The following is a 15361-nucleotide window of genomic DNA, read 5'->3' as shown; positions in this document are numbered from 1 at the left end:
AGCTTTGCTCTTCACCTATGGCACTTCAGCAAAGTCTAAAGAACAGTCAGAAAATCCCAAGTAAATGCTTTTGGGTGTTTCAGACCAAAGCCAAGTTAGAGTTTCTTTTCTTTTTTTTTTTTTCTCCCTTTGCTTTTTAAATGGCTGTTTTCCCTTTCCTGTCAATGTGCATTTTCATTTCTGATTTTACAAAGTTAATCAGCCTGAAAATACATTTCAGATGGCTGTTTTTTAAAATGCTTCCTACAGGAACATCTAAGTATGTATTTTTCCTGACCTAAGCATAGAGACTGCAACCTTACCTGAAAGTCTGCAGTCTGGTATTCTTGCCAGTCAGCACAGTGGTTGCTGTTTATCCCCACACCAGTGATATGTAAGCCATGCGTATGTGACCCCCATTAGTATTTCATGGGGAAGGTTCGATGTTTTTATTTGCTCTGCACTTGTGATCAACATGGACAAATCAATTCTAATTCAATCACTCTTTAGACTTTGTGTAGGTTTTAATAAGGACCTTAGAGATTCCTTCCCCCTGCAAAAACAAAACAAAAAAAACCTCAGGCTTAGTAATTAGGCTTCATACAGCCACTGCTCACACCGAGGAACCTAACAAGTTCCTTATAGTTCCCAGAAGACCAATTAACCTTCTTTTAAATATATCTCTATATAGCTACAGACACAGGCACGTACATTCACACAAGCTATTCAGTAGTCTCAGATGCTCCAACTCCTTGTTAACCAAATTCTGACGGGGCTCACAGGAAGAGAGCAGGGTTGAAGCATCTTGCCTGAGTCTTTTTTAACTCCAAAGATGCCTAAATCAGGACAGAGCCCAATCTATTCCTCTGACTTCCTTGCCACAGGGACAGGAGGAAACAATCACACAGCCTCTGAAGTTCAGCTCCATCTCCTGGGCTCAAACAGGCAGCACTTGCTGGTCTTTTTACCTGGAGTTAAGGAGCTTGCTCTCCCACCAGTGTTTCAGCTAAGAACTGGTCTAGTGGGGCTGATGAGTCTGAAGGAAAAGAGTGTTTTCTTCCTCTGCCTCTCCAGTTCGGCAGCTCTGATTCCTGGTCCCCAGAGGCTCTGAATAGGAAGGTGGCAATTTCATATACCTCTTGGAGGAAAACTGCACTTCAAATCACAGGTGATTCCTCTTGACAATTCCACTTGACTTTTAGAGCAGGAGCCAGGAGATGGTAATAGAGAAGGGTGTCTGATGCGAAAATTAGCAGAGCTCCACTCTTCTCTGCCCCCAAGCCCTGTGCTGTGTTCTGCTCTGTTTACTTTTAATGAAGCCTTTTTAGTGTTGCCTTTCTGTTGTAGTAGGTGCCAGGTGTGGTGCTGAGCATCCCAAGATGAAACAGATAGAGGAGAAGTCTGGTCTGATCCTCCTCGTGCTGCCCCTTGCCGTGCGGGGGACACTCAGTGATGTGCAAAGTCATTGAGCTGCCATCCCTCCTGCTGGCAGCAGCATGTTTCAGGACCCCACAGTGGAGAATGGAAACGTGTTTGTGGTCTTTGGAGAGGGGCCCAGGCATCCTCCACTGCAGAGAGGAAATGGTCTCCATACCTACAGCAGTAGCCACACAGCCAAGGGACAGACAGTGGTCTGGGAACTGAAGCAGCATGATGAGGACCAAGTGAAAGGGAGCAGTGGCTAATGGGTGTTTGCTTCTGCTTCTCCTGGGCAATCCTACTCTCCCATATGGATGCAAGGGCCCTTGTTGTACTTCAGGCTCCTTTTCAAAGTCACTTCAAGCTCTGGGGAGAAAGTCTTCAGTGAGGTACTGGCAGTGTCTGGATTTCTATTCTCTTTAAGGTCATGTCTTGTACTCCACTTATACCATGTATAGGACTGTGATCAAAATACCATTACTGGGCAGTGATGTTCCCATTCATGCTAAGAACATTAGATGAGGGCAATTCTCTATCATAAGCTGGGAATTTCTGAACATCTGTGGCTGAACGCACCAGTGAATAACAATGTTTTAAAAGGTCAGTGTAGTGCGGCTATACAAAGACATTTTTTTTCCCCCTTACCAAATGTTTTCTGTAGGGACTGTTACATAATTTGCAAAAAGCAGAGCAAAATATCAGAGAAATGCTGATCCCAAGTGTGGGATGGGGCAGCCTGCCAGCCACCAGGCAAGGATGCTGCCTTGCTTTATGGCTGGCAGATGGGAAGACAGATAAAAGCCCTTCAGATGGGCATTGTCCAAGTTCATTTCACCAGAGCCCCAAAGCTCTTCGTGCTGTGATACACACAAGGCACAAAATTGTTTGTTTTACCATAGAAATCTAAGGCCTTGGCAAAATATGTCCTTCCAAGGTGATGAAGCAGCTAGACTAATGTCTTCTCTGCCTGTTGAAATCTGTGGCTAAGTCACAAGATGGTTCACAGAATCTTAAGGATTGGAAGGGACCTTAAAAGTTCATCTAGTCTGACCCCCCTCCCAGAGCAGGACCACCTAGAGTAGGTCACACAGGAACTCATCCAGGTGGGTTTTGAATGTCCCCAGAGAAGGAGACTCCATAACCCATCTGGGCAGCCAGTGCCAGTGCTCAATCACCCTCACAGTGAAGAAAATTTTCCTTGTGTTTCTTTGGAGCCTCTTATGTTCCATGTTGTACCTGCTCCTTGTCCTATCATTGGACGTAACTGGGAAGAGCCTGGCTCCATCCTCCTGACACCCACTCTTTACACATCTGTAAACATTAATGAGATCAGCCCTCAGTCTCCTCTTCTCCAAGCAGAAGAGCCCCAGCTCCCTCAGCCTTTCATCACAAGGGAGATGCTCCACTCCCTTCACCATCTTTGTGGTCCTGCTCGTGAGCTGGAAAAAGACCCATTTGATGACAAGCCCCTGGTTGGTGTTTGCAGAGTTGCAGAAACAACATAGCTTTAGAGCTCTACAGACCTACAGATTTACTCAAATCTAGCCCATGATCCAGACAGGCTTTAACCTGGGCCACATTCCTCTTGACTGAAACCCCTGTCAGATAGTCACTTAGCCAGGGAGGTATCTCAATTCGAACCAGACCCAATTGAGGATGCAAGGGAGGTTGATGTGATGCCTTCCATGAGCACCTTTTCTTTATGTGTGGTGAATGCCGCAACATGACAAAGCCAACTCTAGAGCTTTTTTTTTTTTTTTTACAGTACAGGAGAAAGATGCCTCAGGGTACCTTTTGAGGTCCTCAACAAGCTGCAGCATTTCATCAGCTGCAGGGAGCTTCCAGCCTCTCTGCTCTGCACCACATGAAAACCAGTGCCATCCTCACTGCCATCTTCATGTCCTGCTCTGCCAGTGATGCAGCCTCTCATCACAGGCCATAGGTATTGAAGCTGTTGAGGTTTTTCCCTTGTAAAAACATACCATGTATTCAGCTTCAGTTGTGGGGGGGGGATTAACGGAATGGAGAGCAAGAAGCTCTATTAAAAAAAATATTTCTGAAGTGGCATGGAAATGTTTAGCTTGCTGCTCCACTTGGTGAGTGTCAGAGAACAACAGTTAAGCAGGACTACAACTACTGCATTGGCATCATAGCAGTTTTTGGGTTAATTGCTCCCTGGTACTGGCTGAGACAGGACAGTTCTGCTTTTCTCTAAAGCTGTTCAATGGGAGCTGCAGTGAGTTACACTCAGCTGTCACTGTTTTGTGGAGCAGGGCTTTGCAGCCTGAGGACACCCCCAGAGGGATGGTTTGCAAAAGCACCCAAGGAAAGTGAATCTTCTTGTCATTGGGCTTGAATTCCCTCTACCATCTGCAAAGCAAATGAAAAAGCTTATGCAGTTTGCCAGATGAAAATGGTGGAAATCCTAAATTGCCTCAGGCCAGCAGATGGTCCTGGGCAGAGATGCCCAGGTTTGCCAGTGCCCCCATGCCAGCCACCAGGCAGCCCTGCCATACACCTCAGGACTTTCTCGCAGCAAAATCTCACTGTATGAAGTGGCCAACAGTGAGTGGGCCAGCTCCTGGCCAGCTGTCATGGCCTTGCAGCCAAACAAAGCTTCTGGGATGCGGTGAAGTGTATGGTTCCTTAGAGAAATGGGTTTACAGCTTTCCCATCTGAAACACTTTGATTATTTTGGGTTTAATTACAATTTATCTCACTATGTGCTTTAAAAAAAAAAAAAAAAAGAAAGAAAAAAGGTAAGTTCTACTCTGTCTTGCTTGAGGAAGAATTTCTAGGGTCACAAAGGGAATTTAAAGCTCAAAGGTTTACAATCCCAGCAAGATAAGGCAGTATAACAGCATCCACAATTTATGGTGCCAGCTTATGAAGAGGTCAAAATGGCTTAGCAAGAGGGTCTATTTTACTCAAAGTTCCTGTTTGAGGAAGTTAAAAAAAAACATCCCAAATCTGCATAGCTAGCTTTGACATAACTATTAGATGCCAGGGATTTGGGTTGTTTGTTTTTTTTCCCCTCTAGCCCAAGCAGGTTTTCTGCTTCCAGTGTAACAAGGCAATGAATCCCCAAACAAGACAGTGTCTGCCACAGGCCCCTGTGTGTCCTGTGCCTTCATAGGAGCAAGCAAGGCACCATCTTGTTCTTGCAGAGAGAATTCTCTGCAACTCACCTGCTATTGCTCTTCTTTAAAATTGCTGACAAGTCTACAAATGTCTACCTGCCTCCATAAACCTGGACTGGTTCTGCCATCCCCTCCATCTCCCCTCAGTCCTACCTCTCCATGAAGCACTGCTGCCTTGTCCCCACTCCAGTAACATTGGCCTCAGTCACAGACTGGAGAGCAAATTGCACTGGAACATGTTGTGGGGGCTGTGGACAGGCTTTACCATCCTAGTGTCTATACAGTGGTGATAATGGCCACCTCAGAATGGACTTAAAAGCATCTTAATAAAAAATTAAAGTTAGATTTTCAATGACCTCATTGGGAGGCTCATGGGGAAGCAAGCCACAAATTGTTCAGAGAGGCGATACATAAATATTTCACAGAATGAGTCACAAGTGCCTGGATGCTGTTACTGGGTGGTGAAATCAGCCCCTGAACAATTTTTTCACCATCAAAGTATTTCAGTACCCCAACACTCTCACAGTAACTGCATCCCCATCCAAGATTTCAGGTGTCAAGCCCTCTTGCTAGGCTAGGGGTTTATTTAATACCCATATAGTGCTTGTTCCTGTGACTGACTCTGCAGACTCGTGCCCCTGCAATGCTAATTGTCAAGCAGATCAGGATTGGTCCTCACATTGTTTCAGCCTTGCCAGCAGAAAGAATAGAGTCCAATGGATGTGAAGTCTGCAATTATGAGGCTTAGGGTCTGTCCAGAAGCTTTTCTGTGGATTTAACAGCATCTCAGTATAACTTTACATATAACTTTCAGAAATATTCTTTGAGCCTCTGGAAACGCCAACCCCCCAGGGGCAGCACAAGTTATCAGCCACAGGGCCAGAAGCCAAGTTGTTCTCTTTCTCGTTATTCCCATAATTGCCAAGCCTTCCATTGTCCTTGGAAAATAGGAGAAAATGATGTTTACAGTGTCTTGCTTGGCCCCCATGGTGCCACTTGCTAGGTACTGTGAGGTTTCCATCAAATTTTAGAAGCAGTCAGCTCACTCTAACAGACAGGGCCATGAATCTTCCCGCAGCTGCCATGGCTTTCTTCATAGCTGTGTCCCTGGGCATCTAGCTAAAGCAGAGAGATGGGAGGGAGCTGGGCCACTACGCATGGCTGGGTGCTGAAAGACAAGGTGAGTAAAAGCACTGCTACTCCTTCAGCTTCACTGGGCACACTTGGTTTTAAGCAAGCTCCAAGGGGCAGTTTGGAAGGAGCTGTGCTGAATGGCACAGAGCATCCTACAGCACTGGTGTGGAGGAGTCTGCAGAACAGGAGCGGGATGGCTCATGTGCTCCCTCCCCCTCTGCTTTATTTTAACTACAATGCACAATTCATCTTTCAACAAACTAAATATAGGAAAATGTCATGTTTTCTCCCATCTCCCTGGTTTCTCATCATTCAGGGAATGAAGCTGAGCAGGGGTGAGATAGAAACAAGGACAGTGCCCAATCCTTTTAAAGTGAATTGACAAAGGTCCTGCACCACTGGAGGTGGGAGATGTCCTGTCTGCAGCCAGTCCAGAGTACCAGGCACAGCATCCATGGGTCTGGCTACACTTGGGTCTCCAGGAGGTACAAATGGAAACAGGGATGTGCGCCAAAGGCACACAGCTGCATACATCTGTCTGCCAGTGGATTGGCATGAAACCTGAAATCTGATGCAAATTATGGATGCCAAACCTGTGCAATAAGCATCCACAGAACAGAGACACACACAAATATATACAAAAATGAATGCAGTTATTTTTCCCAGACAAGCATCCAGTAGAGATGGGTCGTTTTTTGGACACCTTAGAGCTTTTCCCAGGTTAGCACTTGCCAAGGTTGTTCTTGAAGGGAGAGTGGATAAGACCTTCAAGCTGCCTACTTGTTTTTGGAGGTTATGAAAGCAGTCTTTGAGCAATATAGAGTATTCATGTGGTCACAGCCAGTATAGCATTGCTCAGTGGTTAAATAGCAGATGTCAGCCTGCAAAACTGCCAGATTGGCAATTGTCAAGAATACTAACAGATATCATAAAACATAAAATCCATTCACAGATGGCCTTTTTCTAGAGGAACTAAACATTAATTTTGTGTTAGTCTGAGAGACTGGGAGCTGAATTTTCTTGCTCCACTCTCTCCTCAGTAGTTTCCAAGCAGCTAGTGCTGCCAGACAGAACAAAGGTGAGGTCCCAGGAACCTCAGTAGCCTGCCAGAAAATGGGAGAGAGGAACGAGCTTTAGCAATTACTTCTCATTCTCCTGGCTTTCCAGTAGCTGGGGAGCATATTCAGAACCCCATACGGAGATGGGGCCTGCCAGATTTCCATGCTAAACCCTCTCCTCTTTTTTATTGGTTTTAGAGACAAGTTAAAACTGGGGTCATGGGTAGGGTGTTAGTTTACAAGTGCCAACAATTTCAAGCAGGGCATAAGGAGACCAGTCTTTTGCCAAGTGTGAGCCCTAGCTTTTGCTCTGTGCTCAAATCCTTTACCAGCAGTCTTTCCCCAAACCAGAGGGGTGTAGCTTTGAGGTCTGTAAGGCTTCAGAATTGACCAAGAATGAATTGATTTTGTTTTCAGTTCATACAGCACTTCTCACCATCAGTTCTGCCTTAGACAAAGTCTAGGACTTGCACTAACCCATTTTTCTTTGTTTTTTTGTCACTGTAAGGCACTTTGGGCTCTTTAATACTGATGTGGCTGCATGATAACACCAATGAAGATAAATTTCCTCAAAAATAGGCAATAAGCCTTTTAGCTCTTTATAGCAAATCAAAGCTATTCAGAACAGCCCACAGACAAGAGAAAGGACTGTTTGTCTTCATTTACAACTGCAGTGGAGAGGCACCAGCATGTAAATTCACTGGCCCAGCGGCAACAGCTAAGGTAGTACTGGAGTCATAGGGTTTGATGCTGGGAGAGGAGAAATCGTTTCATTACACACCAGCCTTTGCCTCTGTAGCCACCACAATATTTTTCATTTGAAGCAGTTGGTCACCATAAATAACTGGATACACTGCCACTGTGACTGCTCGCTCTGCCATCAAACTGGCATAATAAGAAGAGAGAACTATTTTAGATGCAAACCAAACCACCAACCAAATATTTAGACATGTAGCATCTTAACGTGTCCCTCCTAGTGTAAAGTAGAGTGAGGGGCTCACCTGCCAGCAGGTGACACGTCTTAAAGGAGGTTTTTAACTGTTTCCCTTTTTCTCCTCCCCACAAGAAAGAAAACTGTTTTCTTCCAATGGGAACAGCACAGTATCTTAATCAGAACTTACCTGTGTGTCAAAGGGCATTTGAGATTTGCATACAGATCTAATTCACATCTTGTCCTGCAAGTGAAGCACTCTTCATTAAACAGGGAACCCCACAAAAGTGAGTAAAATTGCACAGACCTTAGCAGAAGCTCGGGGGTTAGCTGAACCTGTCACCATTGCCTCTCTGAGAGAGAAGTGTGTCTTGAGTAATGGACACAAACTCTTACCTGCATGGTGGCCAAGGGAAATGTGAAACAATGGCTATAATTGACCAAAAATTATGAACAAATTTTTATCATTTATTTGATCTTGGCAGGAATGTCTCACTCTTACAGATGCAGATGGAGCAATCCCTGCTAATACAGGGTGGCACATATGCACAACCAGCTTATGTAAAGCCTCAGCAGTTCAGGCCCCATGAAACTGTGGGGTTTTTTCCGTTTCTGGACAGCAGCAGGGGAGAAGTTAACGGTGCTATGATTGGTTGGAATATTTCTGTCATTGCTATCAAAGCCTGAAGTTCATTATTGTTTTCTGGTGAATTTGCTTCCCAGTAACACTTGTTTGGTAGAACCCCTTCAGTTGTTTTATTTTCAGGTGTGATCTGGCTCACTCACTATTATAACAGCACAATCCTCCCATGGGTCAAAAGCACCTTCTTTGCCCTTTCATAAATGCTCTCATCCAAAGCTATATAGTCAGGAAGAGGAGTCAGATATATTGGTAACATAAAAGTAAACATTTAATGCCACTATAGTTTGAGTTTTTTTTTTCCAGACATCATATTTTTGACAATGTTTCACACCTCAGATACCACAAAAGGGATATTTTTTAGCCAACAAACAATAAACTTTACAATTTAAATGGCAAAAGGCTCAATGCATTTGTTGACCAACTTGGAAATGGCTGTAACTTTCCACATTTTGAACTTGTCCTCATGCTGTTCTTTTTTTTGTTTTTGTTTTTTGTTTTTTCCCCATAAAATCTAGTTGATAAAATATATATATCTACTACCAATACATCCTCTTCTGGAATTAACTCACTGGTGGGACCAGTATAAGTTCTATATCCATTATTGTCTCTTCCTTAGCCCTATTTTATACCACTGTCATAGTGAGAAAGAACATAGCCACAAACAGAGTGAAATGGTTTTAGCAAACATACACTTCAATGCATAGCACTTAGATAAGCATTTCCAACCATGATGTGTAAATAAATTATAAAATACAAGCAACTCTATAAAACAAGAACATCCTGAGTTTACAAATAAATTATATCCTTCATACATAGAATATGATGTGGATGTTAGTAACCAGCAGTTTCAGCTATGGGAAGGAAAGAAGTAAAACTTAGAAAAGTTAGTATCTATGCATACATAAAACATATATGTATGTGTGCCATGTGTAAATAACCACACACATACATATACAGTATAAAAGGTGAATACATTCATATCTATAGTATATAGAGAATATGTAACATAGCCGAAACTGCCTCAAGCACCAATTTATTACCATTATTATAAAATTTGTTCAATACTTAAGTAGGACCACTCAAAGTAAGATGGTTTGGGTTGTATTTTAAAATACCCTGTCTAGGAGGGTTTTGAAAGTGGTTTGAAATATTATAGATGAATGCTACTATCTCACTTTCGGCACCTCTGTTCTTTCATTCTTTGCAGAAACATCATGCCCTTTGTGAGCTTCAAATTGTTGCATAAGTGACCAACGAATCTGCTGTCCACGAAGCTGGTGGCAAAATACATATTGAATTCATGGGTTTAGGATAAGGCTGCTGCATTTTCAAGGGATTTTTTTTTTTGAAAGCTTTCTTGAGAAGGAGAAAGAAGAAAAGAGAAAGACAATAATAAAATGGTTTATTATTTCCAAGAGGAGATATGGAAGCTCAGATAACCCTGGGATGAGCACACAATAAATGCAAGACAGAGAGATTATTAACTTTGCACTGACAAATTATTCACAGTTCTGTTTGCCATAGTTATTTGGAAACCTGCTCCAACTCTTGTGATAGTGAGCAATGGCCAGCCTTCAATCTCCAAACCCTGCTGGGTGTCACCAGTGCAAATAGCTATGGAGTAACACGACAAAGATCATGAGGACGTCAGGATTAAGCAAGCTATGTCATACATCCATGGATTTGAGAAAGAGCACCTTGCTGTATGACCACCCTGCACTTCTATCAGTCAGTAGTGATACGAATGCTTTGATCTCTGCAGTGACCTGGTGCATCCCTCACCCTGGGCAGCTGTCCCTCCCATACATATTGGCATCAGAGGGTCACTCAGCTTCTGGTTTATGAGAATCGTACCTGCTTCTGCAATACAGAAGCTTCAAGTTACAGTTCTAAAGCTATTAGGACTAGCCAGAAAGCTGTATCTCACAGAGACAGCTGAGAGACCAGGCTTTCAATTGATGTGACCATGCTGTATGCTTCATGCATATCCAGAAATTGTTGTATTTAACAGCTGTGACTGTAAATACTTTAAAACTTTGTAAAATATCTTGCCTTAATTCATGGCACCCTGAAATATAGAGTAGTTCATTTGGATTACCTTTACAGGCTTTAATATTTCAATGACAGCCTCTACATAGCAACTCCAGCAACTTGGCTTTGTAGACTTGAAGAACATAGGGAAGAAATGACCTTTAGAAGAAGCCTTCCAAAGCGTTTCAAGCCCTAGTTTTCCCTATAGTGTGGCATAAGCCAGCTTCATCCTGGAAAGTGCAGGGAGAAAGATTTTACAGATACTGCTTCAGGGAGGAAGGGAGAGTGGTGTTGTTGCCCTTTCTGAGCAGCCATGCCACCTCTCCACAATAATGTGTGAGGGTAACACATCTCTCACGCTGTGTACGTATACACATCTGTATCTATATACACTTCTATTTTACTACTATTCTTAGCTCAGACAAAAAGAAGCAACAAAATCACAAACATTTGTAAAAGGCAATGTTTGTAGAAGAGTCTACATTCTTCAGCTGTCTTAAAATTTGAACTCCACGCCACAGGTAATAGTCACTGTTTTAAGACAAACCATATTATTGAGACAAATGAAAAAAAAAAAAAAACAAACAAAGAAACCAAAGCACTTCAAGATGGACTGCATCCATCCTGTGAGTAAGCTTGTAACTTGATGGGCATTTATCCCGGCATCAATCACAGCTTTCTGCTTCCATAATTGCCATGTTCAGAGAAGAAAAAACCCAATAGCACTATGCATCATTCATCCTTTTCTGTAAAGTATCTGCTGCTCTCACTTAGCTTGCTTTGTGGTGGAGGATGATGCCAGGTCATTACCAGTTACTATTTTACATATCTGCAAGTTTCAGCAGATATGCTGTAAGGCAGCAGGAGTGTTCCAAGACTGGATTGAAGTCAGGAGATGCTCAGTGACAGCCCTGTGCATGACCCTTATGTACAATGTGTGGTTATGAAATAGATAAGTGGAGCATATTCTTCAACTATAGAACTAGCAGCACAGTAAAGGTTTGAAAACCTCCAGAGAAGGAGACTTCACACCCAGGCAGCCTGTGTCAGGGTTTCCTCACCCTTACAGGAAATAAGTTTTCCCTTGTGTTTAAATGGAACTTTTTGTGTTACACCTTATGTCCATTTCCCCTAGTCCTGTCACTGAATACTAGAGAAAAAAAGCGATGCCCCAACTTCCTTACATCCACCCTTTGGTTACTTGTAAGTGTTGATGAGGTCTCCCCTCAGTCTTCTCTAGACTAAACAGCCCCAGTTCCTGCAGCCTTTCCTTATAAGAAAGATGCTCCAGTCCCCTGACCATCTTGATGGCCCTGTGCTGGACTCTCTCCAGAAGTTCCCTGTCCCTCTTGAGCTGTGAAGCCCACAACTGCACACAGGACTCCAGACGAGACCTCACCAGGGCAGGGTAGAGGGGGAGGAGAACCTCCCTCAACTTACTGACCTGCTGCTTTTCCTGGCAACTGCGTTTACTCTGCTTTAACTCTCCTGACTCAATGCAATTATGCCTCAGTTATACCAGCACAGGTGAGGTGAGAAGAGGCCAAGTAAAGAAATGAGAGCCTGAGTATCAGCTTGTTTTCTTGCCTTTCTATGAAATAATACTTTGGATTGTCAGATCTGAATTAATCGACAAAGAATCATTTTGAGGCAAATGCAAGGCATGCGTGGCAGGAGAAAAGATAGGTGTCATTCTGACAAATGCACTAGGAATTACAGCTCTGGGATAGGAAGTGACCCAGCACCCCAAGCCAGTGCGTGTGCAACCTGAGGCTTGCTGCCTGCTGCAAGAGCTCACACAGACCAGTGTAGTGCTGCCTGAAGCCAGATTGCAGACAAATTCTCCAGTCTAAAGTTTCACTTGAACTTGTGACTATAAAGTCCTGTTCCTTGTATAAATAAATATGGCACATATGCCAAGATGAGGAGTTGTCAGAATGGGCCCCAATCTGAGCACAGAGGCAGAGATGCAGCACAGTGATGGGATTCTGCAGCCGCTGCACAACCCAACAATGAAGAGTCGTGATCTCCTGTTACACATCTGAACAAAGAATTCATCTTCAAACCTAATTACAGCAACATTGCTATTGCCTACTAAAGCTGTCCCAGGGAAGTAAGACTGATTCCTGAATGTGCAAATAATTAAGCACTACATTCACATTGCTCTTGTGCACGGTGGGCACCTTGATGTCTTTTTAAAAAATCAGCGTAAAACCACCATTACGCTGGCAATTGCTGAAAGAATGGGACCTCCTGGATGACTTGCAGAAGTGTATGGGTATTCTGTAAAATGCTGGCTGCTGTATCACCAGACCAATTTCATAATAAGGTCCTGACGCTTTTAATTATCTGTTTTGCAAACACTTGGAGAACAATAATATAAGTATAAAAAAAGCTTTTTTCAACAAGAAAACATTTCATAGGTGTCAAATCTCCACAAATTTTTATTCCCTTTTATGCATTAAGCCACCACAGTTCCTAAAACTATAGTAGCTAATTCTGAAATGCACTCAAAGTCAAAAAAGAGAAGATGAGTATGGATTTTAGGATATGAATGCTAGCATACAAGGGGAGTGTTAATGGCTACTCTAATTAATTCCTCATAAATAAAAAAATTGGTAAGGACTGTGATTCTGCTCAGTCCATAATTTTCAGTATGCCAAATTCATCCTTGGCGTAATTCATTTGGCTTCAGGAATCAATCCTGGTCCATCATGACAAACAGGGCAAACATACTGTTTAAAATAATGGCTAGATAGAAACACTTTTTGCTACACTTCCTAATCTACAGAGGTACCAAATCTAGAGACAATGAATAATTGAGTTAATGATGCTGGAGGAATATTACACGTAGTTGATATTTCACAATAGCACTGAAATGTGCCCACTTGTTTTATAGAAACATCAGCACTTCCGTGTAAGTCTCAGACTCTATGACAGGCATCTCTTGTTAATAATGCATTTCGTGCATGCACCATTTGCTAGGATTTCACTTTCTTTCTATCAAGTGTCTGTTTACTTTTACTATACAGCTTGCCATTTACCATCTTACTGCAGGTCCTCAGGGAGCCCAACATGCCCATTTTGGGCTACATGTTTTCAGCCGAGGAAAGACAATGCATCCCAAATATCCAATGATCACCTTCCAGTGAATGGACTTTCAGAAATGCTCAAGCTTAAAGGCGGCAATATTTAATTTTATGTGCAGAAATTTGGGTCAGGGGAGTGTTCTTCCTTGAATGTGAAACATGGCCTGGGAGACAGGCTTAGTCGTACAGGTCTACGTGGGAACACAGGCAAGTGAGAGAGGGGAACTGGTTGGGAAAGTCTCTCGTGTGTATGTGGCCTGGCAGCCTGTAGCTGGGGCTTCGTGGGACTAAGCCCACTTAGACACACTCCATATCCCCAAGCCACCAGCTCTTCCTCCAGAAGAAAACTGCAGAGGCGATTCCCATGGCTCTGTGGAGCTGTACTGAGTTCATGGGGCCCTGGAGAGAAGAGACAGCCTCAATAGAACCAATACGTAACAATCACTACTGAAATCATTACAAAGGCAAACAAAGCTAGATGAATCACATTGTCCGGGTTTGGGTTTTTTTTTTTTGCAGAGGGTTTTTTGACTTGAGAGAGAAGGGGAAAGAGATCAGACCTATGTCTTTAATACTTACTTGGAAAATGAGTTTCATGAAAGGAAAATGCCGTGGGAACAGATCTGAAAGTAGCTTTCATATAGGACCATTTTTCACTCCAAATAATCCTATACAATATAAGAAGGTTCTTCTACACAAACCAGTGCCAAGGCAAACAGAATGAGTAAGATTCATTAATACAAGTTGTAAACTATTAAAAGAAGATAAAACTACACAAATATTGTTTACCTTTTTTTTAAAAAAAAAGCCTTTTTTCACAGCTAATCACTAGAAAATCCATCAGCATTTTTGGATAGATGTTTTTCCTTTGGGACTTGGGATATTGTAAAATGGTATTAATATGTGGTGCAAGTAAAAGAAGAGTTGCATTTAAACACAGCAGTAAATTGATGCATACTGAGTACATGTCAAATGTACTCTTATTTTCTCATAAGCAACAGGAGGAGAACACAAGGTATGTGGGAGAGGAATTGTTGTAAATGGGCTTATTTCAATACAGAAGAAGAAACCTAATAAAAAAGAAAACAAAAAACCTCTTCATGCTCTTATGTAATTAAAATGTAGATGTCACACATTTCCTTTAGAAACACAAAGGATCATCTGTCTCACTGTTTTGTAGACAAAGAGGCAAACAAAACATTTGAATGTGCACTGAGATGCACACCCTTGTCTGAGGTCAATGTGAATTTTGCCACGGCTTCAATACTGAAGGGTTGATAAGGAAAATGCCATAGCCAACATGTCTACAGTGCTACATCCACTCACTCATGACTCCCATTTATTTTCAGATGCATTGAGCTGAACAGAGACTGCACTTCTCAGGTACATCTGTGATTACAGACAAATTGTGCCAGGGACCAGAAGTTGCCAAAATATGTTTTGCAGTGGTATACGTTTAAATGAGATGAAGCTAAATTTTATCAATCAGTGTCTCAAGAAAGAAAGATAGCATAAATCATTCATTTTTGGACTGAAAAACATTGGAATTCTCAGCCTAAAGAGTAATTTTCCAGCAAGTTGTTAGCATTACAAAAAGGAGTCAGGACAAAAGTGCCTCCTCCTCCATAAGTCTAGCTGGTGCAAAGCTAAAAATAAATGAGAAACAAGTTATGGGGCTTGGATCAAAAGGAAAAGATATTTAATTTATGGTAATGTCACCTCTCTCATACATTGCAAAACCTACAGGCTGCGAAAAATTCCTGTCTCCTCCAGCATAGAACTTACTACAGAAGAACATATGAGCAAATGTTACCCACTGCTAGAAATATTTTTTGTGAAAGCTGAATTTCTGTTTGAGTGGTCTTACTCTGGTAACAAGAAAAGACAGTTAACATTTATTCATATGTTGTACTGATTAGGAAATATCTCTACAAACA

This window comes from Colius striatus, chromosome 2, assembly GCF_028858725.1.
Source record: "Colius striatus isolate bColStr4 chromosome 2, bColStr4.1.hap1, whole genome shotgun sequence".
In the NCBI taxonomy this organism is placed as follows: Eukaryota; Metazoa; Chordata; class Aves; order Coliiformes; family Coliidae; genus Colius; species Colius striatus.
Note: the sequence above shows the minus strand (reverse complement) of the source record.